At 41.6% G+C, this 17259-nt stretch overlaps 1 protein-coding gene across 5 annotated transcripts in view; it reads right to left on the bottom strand.

The window, feature by feature from the left end:
• The window catches only part of CCDC134 (coiled-coil domain containing 134), a 28043-nt gene extending 15276 nt beyond the window's left edge, over positions 1-12767 (bottom strand). Inside the window, exons 1-2 of one of the 5 annotated variants that reach the window (XM_054989394.1) lie at positions 12642-12767; positions 1040-1099 (exon numbers count right to left, since the gene is read on the bottom strand). The gene's annotated coding sequence lies outside the window, so the exon portion shown is untranslated. Of the gene's footprint in view, positions 1-1039; positions 1100-7092; positions 7176-12641 lie in introns of those variants that run through there. The other 4 variants (XM_054989393.1, XM_054989395.1, XM_054989396.1 and 1 more) reach the window with 4 other exon arrangements.
• Positions 12768-17259: the final 4492 nt, after the last annotated feature.

The raw sequence follows: 17259 nt of genomic DNA, 5'->3' as shown, positions 1-17259 counted from the left end.
ACAAAAACAGCTCTGAGACTTCTAAACTAAGAAGTGGAATGCAAATAAAATGTACCAGGTCTGTGGCTATCCAGTGGGAAAATAAATATACATATATATGTTGCTTTTCATCTTGAGGGGGGAGGGGCTACCAAGCCTATGTTTTGTTAACAGGGAATGCAGGAGCCTGCTTGGGTAAGAACTCCCAACTAGGTCTTCCGACACTTGTATCCATCCTTATGCATCTCAGAGATGTGTTCATCACAACAAAGCACGCTTATGTCACAGTTCAGATGGTCAACTGTGAGAGAACAAGGTCTCCACTGAGGGAAAGGAATCTGCCCAGGAGGGAATTTGTGAGTCAGTCCTTTAATGTTTTGTGACATTAAAAGATCGAGGAACCTTCAGAAGGAATATGATTTGGCAGAAACTGGAGAGGCGAGAGACCTATACTAACTAAAGGGACTTTACCTCTTCAGAAACACAGTCTCTCTGAATATGAGAGGATGGGAACCTTTGTGCCTATGACCATTCAGAGGCACCTGGCTAAGTCGCCCTTGGCCTGAGCTGCAAGGTAATTCCAGCATTCTTAAGTAGCTCAATTATCTGTTCAAATAAGCCAAGCTCTCCACACAGGGTGAAAGCAAGTTCTAAAAAGGTGAGAAAATTCTCTCTCTATTCACTCTCTCAATACGATTCATTATTTTATAAACCTCCACCTTGCCATTCCCTTCCCACCTGCATCTTGCTTGGTCTTCATCTTTCTGCAGTATGCACTCTGTTTATGGCAAACTGTGATTTGGATTTCAAAATCTGATTTGTGTGCATCTATTTGTGGATAAGGGTCTTTCCGTCCTGTTCCAACGTTATGATTCAATCTTCAATGAAGGCATATCTCTACCCAAAGAGCATTGTCCCAGAACTCAGGCCCTCCCTATGCACTTCATTTGGGGGTTGCTTTTTTTTCTAAGCAAGCAAGCATGTAATATAGAAGCAGGCAAGTAACTATGAAGTCATGAATGTATAGTTGCCAAAATTCCTAAAAACTTGATGTTGTTACCTAGGAGTTAGAATTTCCCCCCCGTTCTATAATGGTCCGGTGCCTCATGCAGGGATTCTACTTTAAAATAAAAAGAAAAATATATATCAGTTATTAGGAAGTGGAAACGTTTCACTCAGCCTTCCATGTTGCCGTACAAGGAGCACATCCTGTCAACTGCTGAGGCACCAAAGCACATTGCGAAACAGATGGAGTTGGCTAGTGAGAGAAGATCTGTTGGTCCGCTGGGAGCCTATAGTGCAGACTGTGAAGTGAATGTTAAACATCAATTATGCTAGGTATAAAAGAACATTTACAATGAGGAAATAATGAGTACTCTAAAGTTCTTCCTTCTAGCAGAAACAAAGCAAGCAGCAGCAGCTGAAAATGACAGAACAGGTACAACATTTATAAAAATGCAGAAAATCAGCTTTAAGGACTGCAAGGATCATTTGGAAAACAGGCTTAGCTTACACACTATTCATATAATAGGAGTTTGCTCTTCATTTATTTATTTATTTATTTATTTATTTTAATTTTATTTTATTTTTAACCTGCCCTCCCCACAAGTGGACTCAGGGCGAGGTACAACATTGATTAAAATACAACTTAAAATCAATCATAAAACAAATAAAATACTGTGCCCCTTTCGGAGCAACCAGCAGGAGTGGACTCTCCATACCCCTTGTAGAGGGAGACCGGTGGAAGGCTCGGCAATGATGGGCTAAAATTAGCCTCCACCATATGCCTGGCGGAACATCTCTGTCTTACAGGCCCGCCTAAATAATACAACATCCTGGTGGGCCCAAGCGTCCTCAGACAGAGAGTTCCACCAGGTTGGGGCCAGGACTGAAAAGGCCCTGGCCCTGGTAGAGGCCAGCTGAGCCTCCCTAGGGTCAGGGACCACCAGTAGATGTTTTCCGGTTGAACGACGTGCTTTCTGGGGCACATACAGGGAGAGACGGTCCCTTAGGTATGCTGGTCCCAGTCTGTTTAGGGATTTATAGGTCAAAACCAACACCTTGAACTGGATCCGGAATTCTACTGGGAGCCAGTGAAGTATGTAATATAGAAGCAGGCAAGTAACTATGAAGTCATGAACGTATAGTTGCCAAAATTCCTAAAAACTTGATGTTGTTACCTAGGAGGAAGGATTATATTTGATGAAGTAAAGTCTGTTCAAGAGCTCTTATACCCTCTAATTTGGTGTGGGGGTATGTGCAGAAAGTAGACCACAGCTTTTGGTAGATCATATTTGTACTGCAACAAGTTGATCAGTGGCCAATTTCCAATAAACTACTACTACTACTACTACTATGACTACTACATTAGATTTTTAGTCTGCCCTCCCTGCCAGGCAGACTCAGGGAGGAGTACATCATTTCAAATTATATAAATACAGTTAAAAACAGATAAAACAGTATACAAATAACATTAAAACAACTTTATACAATACAGCTTCTCTTCAGATGGCGATGATAAAATACTGCTATTCAAGGCCTCCTGGTAACCGGGATTCTTGGACAGAATCCTCGACTAGGTAGATCTTGATTTAATCTTGCAAAATATTTATCTTCATAAGCAAATGTGTGTATGCAAAACAAAGGAGAAGTCCTTTGGCAAAATTCCAGCATAAGCTTTCATATATATACAAGAGCACTTAATACAGACCAGCGGTGCCTTAACTGTTAAGAGATCCAAACTACATGTTCTTGCTCTGCAAATTTAACATACATTTGCCAGACCAAAGAGCAAAAAGGAGATGATTCAAAACTGAAATTAAGCCAAAGAGAAAGTACTTACACTTGTTAGGGAAAAGCAGTGGCTTCATGAGAAAACAGAGTTGCACCTACCTTAAACTGTTGTTCATCGAGTGGTCTTCTGTGCAGGTACACATGAGAACCGCGCATGCACAGGCCAGCCATGGACATTCCAAAGTTCCTAGAGGTGTGAGATGCTCACCTAGCCTTTTGTACACTTTTCCCCCAAATCTTTAATGAGCCAAACTATCCAATCTGAAATGGTCTGTGTGGTGACCTTCAGGCCCTTTGGGGGCCCTTTAAAAGAGACAAAGTGATTTGGGTCCTTTCAGAAAGGAGCTGTCCTGTCCAAGTAGAAGCACAAAGCTCGTTTAACATCAAGGCTGTGCAAAAGTCTCTGTGTCAGTCGTAGGAGTAGGGAAAATTAGTGGTAAGACAATGTCTTGATTTAAATGAAAAGTGGAGGCGGCCTTTGGCAAAAAAGAGAGGATTAAATGGAGGACCACCTTATCTGCTAACATCTTAATGAAAGAAGGGTCATGTCTCAGGGCTTGCAATTCACTCACCCTCCTAGCTTAGGTTATAACCTCCAGAAAAGCTGTTTTAGCTGTCAGAACCTTAAGGGAGCAGGTAGCTAGGAGCTCGAAAGTTTTATGCATGAGTGAAGTGAGAACCAAGGAGAGACTCCACTGAGGAATTGGCTCAGATGCTAAGGGGTATAGGTTTGCTCAACTTCTGAGGAAGGATTTGCACTGTGGCTGAGGAAAGAGAGATTTCCCATTGATATCATTATGGTAGGCCGAAATGGCCACTAGGTGGACCTTAATGGAGGAATTAGCCAAACCTTGATCCTTAAGCTGGACCAAACAGTGCAAAACAGATGGTAATGAGGCCAAGACTAGGTTCGAGTTGTTGCCTGCAGCTCAAAGAGAAAATCCTTTCCATTTGCTAAGTTTGGTTTCCTGGTAGATGGTTGCCTAGCTTCCAACAGAACCTTCTGGACTGGGGAGGAGAAAATCAGTCCAGGTGGTATATGAACCAGGCTGTCAGTTTCAGAGTGCCCAGGCCGTGGTAAAGAACCACGTTCTCCTGTAGCAGGTGTGGTGTTAGGAGAAAATTATAGATTTTGCCCTGCACTATTTTGAATAGAGTTGCAAACCAGGCTTGCCTCAGCCAGAAAGGGACTATTACAATTGCTAAGGAACCTTCCCTCATCATCTTACTGAGTGTCAACATCATAAGAGGAAAAGGGAGCAATGTATACAGGAGCGTGCCCGACCACAGGATCTGAAAGGAGTCCCCGAGAGAGGCCTGCTCCTTTCCTATCCACGAACAATATTGAGCACATCTCCTGTTGAGGTCTGTGGCAAACAGATCTCTGGTATGATACCCCCATATTACAAACATGGGAAAGAGGAAGTTGGTGCAGCTGGACCATTCGTAGTCTTGGGATTTGAACCAACTTAGTGCATCTGCCAGAACATTATCCTTGACCACTATTGTGTATGATGGACAAAAAAGGTCTATACTTTCAAACAGAAGGTCTTCTACCCTTATCCTATGGTGAGGGGCTAGCAGTGTGGTTCTGAGCCACACATGCCTATGTATTACAACTGCAGAGGCCATAGCTCTCAAAGAGCAATCTCCAATATGTCTGGCGGTATTAATTTGTTGTTTGGAAAGCCTTAAAGCTTCTCCTTCCAAAATTTTTGCAAATCGTTGCTTCTCATCCAAGATTAGGCTTAAATATGGTCCTATCTTTTCCCATAAGAAAAGCTGGTAGTGGGCCATAGTGGCCTCATAATAACCAATTCTAAAGCTTAAGCCTGCAGAAGCATCAACCTTTCTACCCAGTATGTCTAGTTTCCTGCCTTCTCTATCGATCAGAGCCTAATGGCCCATGTTTTTTCAGAGGCCCTTGCCCTGGAGGGCCTCTGTGGGGTTTTTTTGGAGGCCCTTGCCTTACATTATTGGAAATGCCACCAGTCCGGCCACTTCTGAATGTAGGACCCTGAAGACCAAAGCCAAAGGGGTTGGAGCAGAACAGGTCACTTAAATGTCAAGAGATCTCACCATCCAGACTAACTGCTCAGTATACAAATGGAGATCCTCACTCAGGGACACAGCAGTAAGGAAGTCTAGTGGAGATGGTTCTGATGCAAAATCCAATCCGACATCAGAGTCATCATCAGACTGAGTAATGTAGTTCAACATTGGTTCCAGAACAGTGTTATCTTCTGGAAACAAAACCGATGAAGGTTTAGTTTTCCCTCTTGGTTCTGAGTGAACCGAAACATAAGGGTCTTTGATATAGAAGAAATAATGAAGGGGCGGGGTACATGCCCAGTGAACCTTCAAACCTGTAAGCATAGTAATGGTATGGGGAGCCATATGTAGAATAATGGAACCGATGGCATCTATGATGAGGAGCCAGTTCTAAGCGACTGTCATTCTCAGATGGAACCAAGGAATCCTCCTGTCTTTCTCCAGGCCATATTGGTGATGGCGGGAATGGGGAAATGGCTGTAGACGGTTCCATGACTTCCGCATCTTCCCCTCTGAAAGGGATGGAACCAAAGTGGAATGCCTTCTAAGGGTTGGAGACAGAGTTCTCGGAACCCTGGGTGGACTCAGTGCAACTGAAGTATTCGGAGCTGAAGAAGATTTTTTTCCTCTTTTGAGACTTATGGTGAAATTTCCTAAGAACACTTTTCTGGGAGTAAGCCTCATTGAATAGACCTGAGTAAACTTCCTTAGGATTGCTCCCTTAGAAGTTGATGTTTTATCAGCATGCTTCAACCTGAGTTTAGCCTTTTTTGAGGCAGCTCTAACTGGCACTAAGGTGGAACCAACAAAGGCATGGCTGGAACCAACTGGTCCTTCTAAGCATTGTTAGGCCCTGAACATGCTAGAGGCACCAAGAAGGCCTGGACACTGTGGTCTGTTATCTGCTGCATTAAGATCGGAGTCAGTAGAGCCCTTCAGGGCTGCCTCCCAAAGAGCCTCCCTTTCATGGCACGCTTTGGGTGTAAACTGTTAACAGACCACACACCGCAAGGTATCATGGACCTACCCAGGCAAAGACAGCATTTGTTTTGCCCATCTCATTGGGCCATCTTTGTCCCACAACAAGAACACTTCTTGAATAGGGCCTTTAACACCATGGAATCAAAGGACTGAACTCACATTTGTAGTGGTTGGAACTGAGAAGCAGAAAGAAGACACATCCTTCTTCAGCAGTGACAAAAGAATAGCTGAAGGAGGGAGCCGCTTGTTCTGCTTTTTATAGCCATGCCCGGGGGACAAGAGCAAGAAAAGGCTAGGCGAGCGTTTCACACCTCTAGGAACTTTGGAACTTCTGTGGTTGGCCTGCGCATGCGCACTTCCCATGCGGAACTGCACAGAAGACACAACAATAAAAGGATGGAAATAATCCTGACCCAGGAATTCTCAAATACAAACCTTTCAGGAATAGGCAGGCATATATGTTTCTGGGGCTTTTTTAATGGCAGTACTCATGGGTACTGGCACGCTTTGGAAAGGGGGGTGCACTCCCAAGTCCTGTGGTAGGAATTGGTGGAAATCTGTGCAAACTTATATATGTGGACCAGCACTTTAAAAACAAAACAAGAAAAGCACTATATATTTCTCTTTATAAGGAAGGCATACTCATCTCTCACTTTAACTTCTTTCAGTAAGAAACAGAATTAAAAGATATTATATGATCATTAACCTGAAGTAACTGGTTGTATTACATATATGATACACTCAAAGCCCCCCCCTCCCAAAAATAGAAACTAGAAAAGCGTTGATGTAAACCAAATGTTCACCATACACATGCAAATCCAAAGCTGAATGCTGTTTGACCTTATTTGTTGCCATTACAAGAACAGTTTCTATGTTGATCTCAAGGACAAAGTCCAAACAAATACAGATGACTATTTATCATCAGAGCATCCACTTCATATATGCAGTAGCAAGACTTATCTTAGTTTGAAAAGTTTGTTCTAGGCAACCAAAAGTCTTACTACACTTACCCCACAAAAATTAAATCCAAGGAATGGATACGGTACCACCTCAACCATTTTAATGCTATCTACTTATAAGGTAATTTTTTCATAATGAGGTAATGGAAATCAATTTACCAAAAATCTTATTACAAAATTCTGCCAGGTTATTTTAATTATGATCCAAAGCAACAACAGAAACAGAAAGGACATTTATTGAAATTAGTCAAACTATTTAAAAAGGCAAATTGCCTTCCCCAGTCATCTACACTTTATCCCCAGGAAACTGAGTACTCATTTCACTGACCTCGGAAGGATGGAAGGCTGAGTTAACCTTGAGCCAGCTACCTGAACCCAGCTTCCTCCAGGATCAAACTCAGGTTGTGAGTAGCTTGGGCTGCAGCTTACCACTCTGCACCACGGGGCTCCTAATAACCAAACTATTAGTTGTATGATACTAAAGGAACAAGATGACTACAGGAACTGACTGATTCACAAAGCGTGGAACACTGCCCAAATGGTTGGACTGACTGGTTATATAAAAGGCTTGCAAAAGCAGGCATGCCTTGAACAATTTCAACACAATGTTCTACACAACCTCTACACAAATTTCACAATATTTGTTGAAAAGTTGATTATAAATTCCATAAACAAACTGAATACAGTTTGGAACTTTTGGCATAATACTGGTGTTACTAATTTTTTCCTTCATCTCCTGAATCAGGATTGTTGGTGAGAGGTATTTTCCCCTGAATTGTTCCCTGTATTTATCTATCTCATTTAGTGCTTTTCTTCCAGAAATCATAAAACTAAGGATCGTTTTCAGGGTAATCAACTTTACCTCACAGCAAAATTACAGCAAATTCAATATAAGGAATTTTTAGTCACATTATCTGTCACGCTAGAGCAGCCAATCAAAAGGATCCTAAGGTAGAATAAAAGCCTATTTTTCTTCAGGGGTCCATAAACTGGAACTGTTGAAAATGCATAAGGAGAACTTGGACATACATACACACTACTAGCAGTTACCAAAAGGAGAAGGAAAGGTATCACAAAATATATTTGCCCAGATTTATATCATGAGGTCAAAAACATGGTATGGAAATTACAGTACTACTTACTACTACATCATCCTATTTGTTCAATAGTGTAAAGATTCCAAAGAAAAATCATGTTCAGCCTGTCCCAGCTAAACAAAAACCAACACAGAAGAAAGTATAACACCAGAGTAGATCTATGAGAGAAGCAAATAGAAATGAGAGCAGTCTAATGCCCTCAACTGGATGGTTAGCCTGTCAGAGACCTATATTGCTTTGTGGTTCTCAAATTGTCCAATGAATTTCTGACATTTATCTGTACAAAATAAAGGGGAAAGTCGCTAGTCTTTCACTAACGGTTATGGTACCTGTTCCAATAAAGCTTCCTCCAAATCTCATAATCCCAAATACAACAGAGGCAGGAAACCAATGGTTTCCAAGAGGATTTTAAAAATTGGCTAAGAGCCAAGCCACAAGTGACGCCTGACCCAGGTTGGACACTTGTCAGCTTCCCTCAAGTTTTGATGGGAAATGTAGGCATCCTGGTCTTGCAGCTGTAATGGAGAGCCAAGCTGTAAAACCAGGACGCCTACATTTCCCATCAAAACTTGAAGTAAGCTAACAAGTGTCCAACCTGTGTCAGGCATCACTAGTGGCTTGGCTCTAAGTTAAAAGCAAATGCAGTTTAAACTACCTAACATTCTTTTTTGAGGACAAAGATGAAATATAATTTAATAATAATGTAGAATTAAGTAAATTGCTGCTCACTGTCATACATTGACCTAAATCTTGCAAAGAAGATACAAATATGTTTAAACATTAAAGCACTTAAGTTATTCTACTTATTGAAGTGGATCTTCAACATGCCATATAAAAATAGTGCAGAGATTTGTTCAAGCTTGTGATAAAATGTACAAAATCAAAATACTACAAATCCCTGTGTTTTTCCAAGCTGGGCAAATAGTAGCTTTGGAAGATTTGAGAGATGAATTTAGATTGGAAAAACAGCACTGGGGGCAGTTACAACCTCCTCCTGAGCATTTCCTCCCTGATCCCCTCTACCCAAGGCTGGTGTTAAATAAAATTAATGCTGTCAGGAGATTAAATCATGAAGTGCCTATGTTTCATCTAATTGTGCTCGAAGACAATTTGCATAGCTGGATCTCACTCCAGAAGCAGAGATGCTCTCTTCAGAAGTACAGTGTCACTCAGTGTAGCTTCTTTGTATCTTCACCTCTCTTTTGATATCTTCACCTATGCAACTCTCCCACCTGCTTGCTACAGCAGATAGGTGGTGGAGCCTGTGGAGCAGCAGGGCAGAGCTATTACCTTGAACCAAGTGATGCTGGCCATGAAGGTCACTGGGTGGCCTTTGGATACACTGCACTCTTTCCTCAGCCTAGCTTACCAGGAAGAGTTGTAAAGATGAGAACTGCAAAGCATGTCATGCACTTGAGTTCATTAGCTTTAAAAGCTAGTGTTAACTGTATTAGCTTGTTACACCAAAATTAAACAGAAATCCAGGGGCACCTTAAAAAATAACAAAACTTATTTCAGCATAAACTTTCATAAGGCTTATCAGATGTGTGAAGTATACATCCATTTGGAAGATCCCATGGATGTACATTTCACCAAATGCCTGAAGTGAGTGCAAATTCACAAAAGCTCATACTGAAATAAATTTTGTAAATCTTTAAGGTGCCACTGGACTTTTGTTTCATTAAAAAGCTGGTGTGCATGTGTGTGTTAGAGCTAAAAGAGCAAATTTTTTCATTTAAACCATCCTGAAACCCTCTCTTGGAGCTGAGAGACTGAATATTCAACTAATTGATATTACCCAAGTGGCATGCTAAAAAGCTCAGCTGTCAGATTATTATCTGCCTTCTGCTGTTCTATCAATTACAAAGCAGCAGCAACCACATAAGTAGGACATAAACCTGTCAGAATGTAGGTGATGAAGATAAGAGAAAGCACCACTGAATGGCCTTATCTTGCAGTCCGTTTTTCAACACAAAAACAAGGGATGTAAGAAAAGTAGAGAATGAAGAAATTAACACCACATTGTTTCTTTGGGGCACATGCACTGAGTACTCCCTGAAGATATGATAACAGGTGCCTCAGGATTTGCGGGGAGGACATATGCAAGAGCAAGAGCAAGACACCTCAACTGTATAAAAAGATTTAATACCTGATTACAGCAGCACTATCTTTCACAAGAGCAATCTGCTTCCCACACAGCAAAGATGTGAAGATGTTTGAGAACATTTATTTCAGCAGCCTGAGAATTGTGCCTGTAAAGGTAAGACCTAGGTAATCTTGCAAACATTAAATTCAGGCATTGCAAGAGTGCTTATGAATTCTACTTTTCTGTAGAATTCATCAGCAGGATTCTGTAGTGTCAGCTAGGCTACTGTGTATTTGTACAGCACATAATCCCAAAGGCTGAAGATGCAATTGAACTATTATTTTTAGGCATATAAAGAATATGACAGATAAAAATACTGCACATCCCTGAATGGTTTAGCCTTAGTTCAAATCAATATAAGCCAATACAAATAAACATGTTCTTGCAATATTTCAAAAGACATCCTGTACTATGGTAAGCTTCCAAGGAAAAAGGAGTTTTATCAGCATAAGGCAATCAATAAGTATGCCTACTCTGTTTACCAGCAGACAATGATATTCTAAAAATGACAACACTCTTGGCTAGTCTGGAGATTGGATGCCCCTAAGAGTGCACAAAACCATCATTATCGAACCAAAGCTCTTTGTCCATTACACCTTTATTTATAATATTCTGATCCCACAATCTCCGTATTAGCCCTGAATGAAGACATTTGGTGCCACAGACAAATCCCATTGGTTGTGCAGAGATGAGTTACCAAGCAAAATAGAAATAGTTGTGGGAAACAATATAAATACTGGACATTACGAGACATACGGTGGGATTCCAATGGGTGGTTCTCTTACAGATCATCAGGGAACCACTGCCCTTATGTGTTTCATTAGCCTCTTATGGCAGAAATGTGTACAACACTGCTGGTGGCACATAGGCCAAGTTAACTACATAGAGTATTGTATAAGACTGCCTTGAACAGTGATTCCCTCGGCAATCTTGCAAGTATGATAAAGAGAAAGGTTTCAATCCTGTGCATACTTACCCAGCACAAAGACCCACTGAACATACTGGGATGTGCCTCCATGCTCAAGAGCAGGATATACATCTCTTTCTGAACCCTCTAAATTTAGCTGCCATCACAATCTAGACCTGTTGGCCGTTGTTTCTTAGGTTACACAAAACACAACTATTATGTTTATTTAAATTTGTTACACCTTTAGAAAAAATGTTAATGAACCACTTAGTTCAACAAGAGTCTGCCTCAGCACAATGCAGTGCAGCAGGTACTGCTAGGGCTTGGTGGCTGTGAGAACACCTTTCTCTTGATCATAACAATATGCAAGAATTCTCTGTACACTGAAAATTCCTGAGCCTTGATACTCAGGGCAGAGATGGTGGTGACAGGTAATGACTTGCACCTACGCTGACTTGTCTTAAAATAAGTCATTTCTTAATACCTTCTCCCCAGGGAAGTGTAGCATCTCAAGCATTATAAAGAGCGACAACCTGCGTTCAATCCCTGCTTATTTACCATCCAGATGAATGAGCCGCTCTCAAAAGCAGCATTAGTTGCACTACTTTTTTCTTGCCTGGAACAGGTAGGAAAGTGCTGGAGGAAATGAATGCATCACAAGTAGATGCCCATCACAGAAAAAGGCACCTGGTACAAAAAGCCAGGCAAAAATGTGCATTGGTAGCATAGTCCAAAACAGAATTACATCCTTCCAAGCCTGCTGAAATCAACAGGCTTAGAAGGGTGCAATTCTTCTTAGGGTCTTCTAAAGAAACAAACAGGTGCACAAGAACGAGAGGGGGTTAGAGCATCAGACTAAAGCAACAAAGCTCACTGACTGCGCTTGGGGCAGTCACTTTCAGCCACAGCCTAGTTTCAGAATAAAATGGAGGAGATGGAGAACAGATAAGTTTTTAAAAAGGAACACAAATGACCTAATATAATAGAACCATGCCCTCAACGCCTCCACATTTAATGGCATCCAATTGCTTGTAGCTGCATCTATTTGTCTGAAATGTCATCAATCTGGTAAAATGCTGTCTTCCTCCCGTGCCTTCAGTTATTAAGGAAGATGCGGGGGGGGGGGGGGGGGCGGGTCTCATTTTGTCAGGCTAAACCATAAAGTGATCAAACCACAGCATACCGAGGGGCCCTACTGTCTACCTCTCCCACAGTCTTCCGAGTTGGAAGACTAGTTTCCAGCGTTATAATCAACCCCCTATGCACAGAGCCGCCAGCCTAATCCCTATTTACGCTTGCAAAACTAGAGGCTTGCGTCCTTCTCGGGGAAAGAGCTGAACAACGAGGAATAAGCTGCTAGTACGTGCCCTTCAAAACGAGCTGCGGAGCCATCAGCGAGAAACACCCATTGAGTAGCAGTAAAAGCAGCAGGCGAACTCGACTCTTTGCCTGTCCCCTCGAGATCAATTAAGATTTCCCAGCACGAATGCTTCCTTCGGTCCTGGCCTTGTTGAAGCGGCTGTGGTTCTAAATGATCCCCTTTCCCATTCATTCCTATTTGCTGCTTTTTAACCCTGCAACCAATACCGGGCAAACTACGAATCAGTTTTACAGCCTTCCCCCTGCAGTTCAAGCGCTCTCGAAACAACATGCCTGCAAGAAAAGGAGAAAACGGCACCATAACCTTAACCCACCAGCCTGGCCAGATGCCGAAGCAGAAGCCTCACCTGCAGAGAAGGCATCCAGCGTCTCCAGCCTCCGGCACAGCAGTTCACTCTGGCACGGCTGTCATGCTGTAGCAGCTCTTCGTTTTCCCGGTAGCTTTCCCCGGCTGGCTGGCCTTGCTGTTAGCAAACCGGCATGCACTGCACTGACATGTCACTTCCTCTAGGGGTTTCCCAGAACCCCGTGCTTTGTAGTTTGCAGCCACTTTTTTCCCCAGGTCGGAAATCCTGGAAACCTGTAAACGAGGCGCGGTTACTACGAGAGAAACGGCGAGACTTATAATTTAAATATATTTATTTTTAGATATTTGGAGACCTTTCATCGAAGCCTATATACGGTATATGGTAGTCTTAAAGGTGCTACTGGACTCTCTTTAATTTCACAAATAAAAAGAGATTTATAATTTACCACAACGTATTCGTTGGAATAGGGATTGGGTTTTCGCTTGCAATTACTTTATTAAATTCACCGGCGCTCCATCTCTGAATGAACATGCACAGGAGATCATTCTGCACAGGTGCTCTATAATCCCTAAGCTTTAGGCTCTGGAAAGCTCACTCTTATATCTTGTTGGCAGGGCTTTTTTTCAGTGGGAATGCAGTAGAATGGAGCTCTGGCATCTCTTTAAAATGGTCACATGGCTGGTTGCCCCGCCCCCCCATCTCCAGACAGCTGGAGCCGCAATCTATACTCCCCTCAGTCTGGAGATCAGGGGGTGGGGCCACCAGCCATGTGACCATTTTCGCTGAGGGCAATTTAAACTTTAAAAAACTCCCCCCTTGTTCCAGCTGACCCAAAGTGATGTCATTGTGCGGTCTTGATTTCCACCACCTTTTCCCAGAAAAAAAGCCCTGCATGTTGGTCTCTGAAGTGCCACTGGATCCGAATCCTGCTGTTCTACTGCAGATCAACCCGGCTACCCACCTAAAACTATTCATTCTTAAAAGACAGGTAATTGTTTTTCTTAGAGCAAACGGAGTGGTGGTAGGGGAGAAGGCAAAATGTATCCAAACGTTTCTGTGACAGCCTGAGGGGGTCTAAGACTGCTTACCAATCAATACAATGAAATCAATTCTTAAAAATTAATAAAACCCCAATATGATACAAACTGGTGCAATTTAAACTCTGGCCACCAGCAGAACAACAGCTGAATTGTCACAGGACAGGCAAGAACAGGATAGACTGGGTGAAAGGAAAGCAAGCAAGCAAAAACCTTATGCCTAGTGCCTAAAAGACAACAAAGATGTCTACCAATCTTCCTCAAGAGGTAGTTTGATAAATGGAGTATAACTGCAAAAGAGGCCTTCTCCTTGGCTGTGACCAGCCCTCTGAAGATTACTTATGTAGAGGAAAAGGCAACACAGCAGGTACCCTGATCCTAGACTACTGAGACTGTCTCTTGCCATCTAGGTCAATTCACTTCAAACACAGAGGCAGCTCCAGAATTATGCATGAAAGACTACGATAATAGTCATCCTCAACTGATTGTTCTTTCATCAAATCAAGGATTAAAGCATGTGCTTGCTTCCATCTCATATAATTTAGCATTACATAACAAAAGTTGTAGTATCCTTTCTGTTTAGCTAATTTTTATGGATTACTTAAAAACTGGAAGGAGAACACACATAATCCACTATATATGTAATACAGTGCACACAATGGTAAACCATAGTGTGACTTACTCTTGGTTTTTTGGGTTTTTTTAATTAAGAATTTTATATAAAGGAAATAAACTAACAAAAAGACAACTATGCAGAAACTAACAAAACAATTATCAAAAATATTTAACAAAACAAAAAATATAAACTAAAAAGAGGCTTCCAATTTTCTCTGTAAGAATTATCAAATTTTCTCTTACTGTTACAAAGAAAGCTCTTTTTTGATAATTCCTTATTTCACAAACCCACAGATCATCATCATTTCATGCAAAAAGCCTGAGATTTCCATTCAACAATAAACAAACATATTGTCTTTTCTCTAATCAATGAAGTAAATTTTGCCATTGTTGCAAATTCCAACACATTCACCAATCATTCCTCTATTGTAGGCAATGTTGGATTCTTCCAGTTTTGTGCATATAATAATCTCGCTGCCGTTGTCATATATAAAAACTAAGTTCTATGACTTCTTTCAAGCTGAGTGTCCATAAATCCCTAAAGAAATGACTGGTTTCAATTGTATATTCATCTTTAAAATCTTTTGGATTAATAGCTGTATTTGTACCCCAAATCTTTTTGCTTTCTTACATGTCCACCACATATGGTAAAATGTTCCCTCATGTTGTTCACATTTCCAGCACAGACTTGAAGTACCCTTGTACATTTTGGCCAGTTTCTCAGGAGTCATATACCAATGATACATTATCTTATAAAAATTCTCTTTTAAGATGAGCTGAATGTAAATTTTATCCATTTGACCACAAGTTTTCCCATTATTCCAATATGCCATACTCATTTTTTTGACCGTTTAATCATAGCTTCTTTCACTTGTTCTTCCTCTGTCTCAAATTTCAACAAATGTTTATACAACATGTTCATAATTTGTACATAAATCTGTCTCAGATACAGTCTTGGATTGCTCAAAATCATACCTTTTGTCTACTTTGCAAGTAAGAGAACCATTGGCAATTATATCCCTGTTATCAGCTGTGATTTACTCTTGTGACTTGCAGCAGACCCAAACTGCTTCCACACCCCATGTTGCTCTCACCGACACTGCAAATGCAGATGTACAGTATTCTCTGTGGCATCCCCTCATACCTCCCCACCCCTGGGCACCTGAGTGCTTTTAAATTGAGCTTATAGCAATATACCTACTGTATTTTTTAAAAACTGGCAAAAAGTGTAGAAAGGGAGAAATATGTTATGAGGTGATACAGACAGAAAATTGTGACTGATGCAGATGCGGAGATGTTGATAAAACATTGATAAAAGTTGATAAAACCAAAGATAGGCTCCACTGAGGAGTGGGTTTGGACACTGGAGAATAAACATTAGCTAACCCTTTAAGGGAGGATTTACAGTCCAGTTTGGAGAAGGACTTCCTCTTTACTTCCCAGCCTTGCCTACTGTGGAGTCCGATTTTGCCATATTAATTGCCAAACCCAGGCATACATCAATTAGGAGAGAGACATTAACCATTAACTTTTCCTTTGATGAAGCAGATATTAACTAATCATTCAAATATGGGGAAATGGAACAAGCCTGAGTTCTCAGGTATGCAACCACTGGTGCCATGCATTTGGTAAATACCCTGGGTGCAGCTGACAAACCAAATGGTAACACTGTGTATTGGTATACTTTGTCATATCTAAAGCAGAGATATTTCCTGTGGTCTCTTCTAAAGGCCATGTGAAAATATGCATCTTTTAAGTCTAAGACCACAAACCAGTCATCCTTGGAAAGGAAAGGAAGAAAATGACCTCTGAGAGAGTTACCATCTTAAATTTAGAAGTTCTGAGATAATTCAGCCCCCTAAGATCTCATATAAGTCTTAAACCCCCATCTTTCTTAGGGACCAAGAAGAACCTTTAAAAGAAACCACAAAAGTCAGCAACGTTCAATACTTCTTGAATGGCCCCTTTGTTCAATAAGGATTGGCTTTCCAATTGAAGTTCTGGTATCAAATTCACTGTAGCATTGGAGGACAAGATGCAATCAGGTTTGGCCACAAACTCCAACCCATAGCCACATTGAACAATAGCTAAAAGGACAAGATGCAATCAGATTTGTCCACAAACTCCAACCCATAGCCACATTGAACAATAGCTAAGACCCAAGAGTCAGATGTTGTTGACTCCCACTGAGAGTTATAGGTGGACAATCTTTCAGTGTAACACAGGTTCAGGTCAGGTGTGGCAGCAACATGTCAGAATTGCTTTGCAGGGCCTTGGTTGTCCTTGCGTTGGGATGCAGTCTGCATGGACTCCTGTTTATAGGGTCTTCTCCTAGACTGCTGTGGCTGATAGGGTTGGTAAGACCTCTGATAAGACCTTTGTTGTTGTTGATAATGCCTATAAGGCCTCTTATAGCATTGGTACCCATACTGATGTCTAGGGAAGTACCTTGGCTTGAATGAACGCGGGTTAGCAGGGACTATGCCCAGCGATTTTGCTGTCTGGCAGTTCTTCCTCTTTTGAGACAAAGTGTTGTCTGTTGCAGCAGCAAACAAAGTGGAACCTTCAAAGGGCATTTCTTCCACTTTGGATCTTGTTTCTGGCGGTAAGGCAGTTGAGCGAAACCAGGCATGGTATCTTATCAGGATAGAACTTGCCATTCTCTTCGCTGAAGTCTCCACAGTATGTCTACCTGCATTCATTTGTTGTTTTGCTACACAGATGGCCTCATTCTGCAGAAGGGTGAACATTGCCTTTTTCTCTTCAGGAAGCCCAGTGACATAGCTTTTCCCGTAAGTACAATGGGTATCCACCCATGATGACTTGGTGGCTGCCAATTCTTAAGTTGAGCACCAAGATAGAGTAGTGGCGTCTCCCATAACCATCCAGTTTTCTGCCCTCTTTGTCTGATGGGGTGGAGTGTGAGCCAGAGCGTTGTTTCTGGAACTCTTCTGTTACCAAAGATGGTGGCACTGGATGCTTGAAGAGCGAAGGCCAAGTATTTT

The sequence above is a fragment of the Eublepharis macularius genome, chromosome 9, assembly GCF_028583425.1.
Source record: "Eublepharis macularius isolate TG4126 chromosome 9, MPM_Emac_v1.0, whole genome shotgun sequence".
Classification (NCBI taxonomy): domain Eukaryota; kingdom Metazoa; phylum Chordata; class Lepidosauria; order Squamata; family Eublepharidae; genus Eublepharis; species Eublepharis macularius.
Note: the sequence above shows the minus strand (reverse complement) of the source record. Positions and strands in the feature narration are given on the sequence as shown.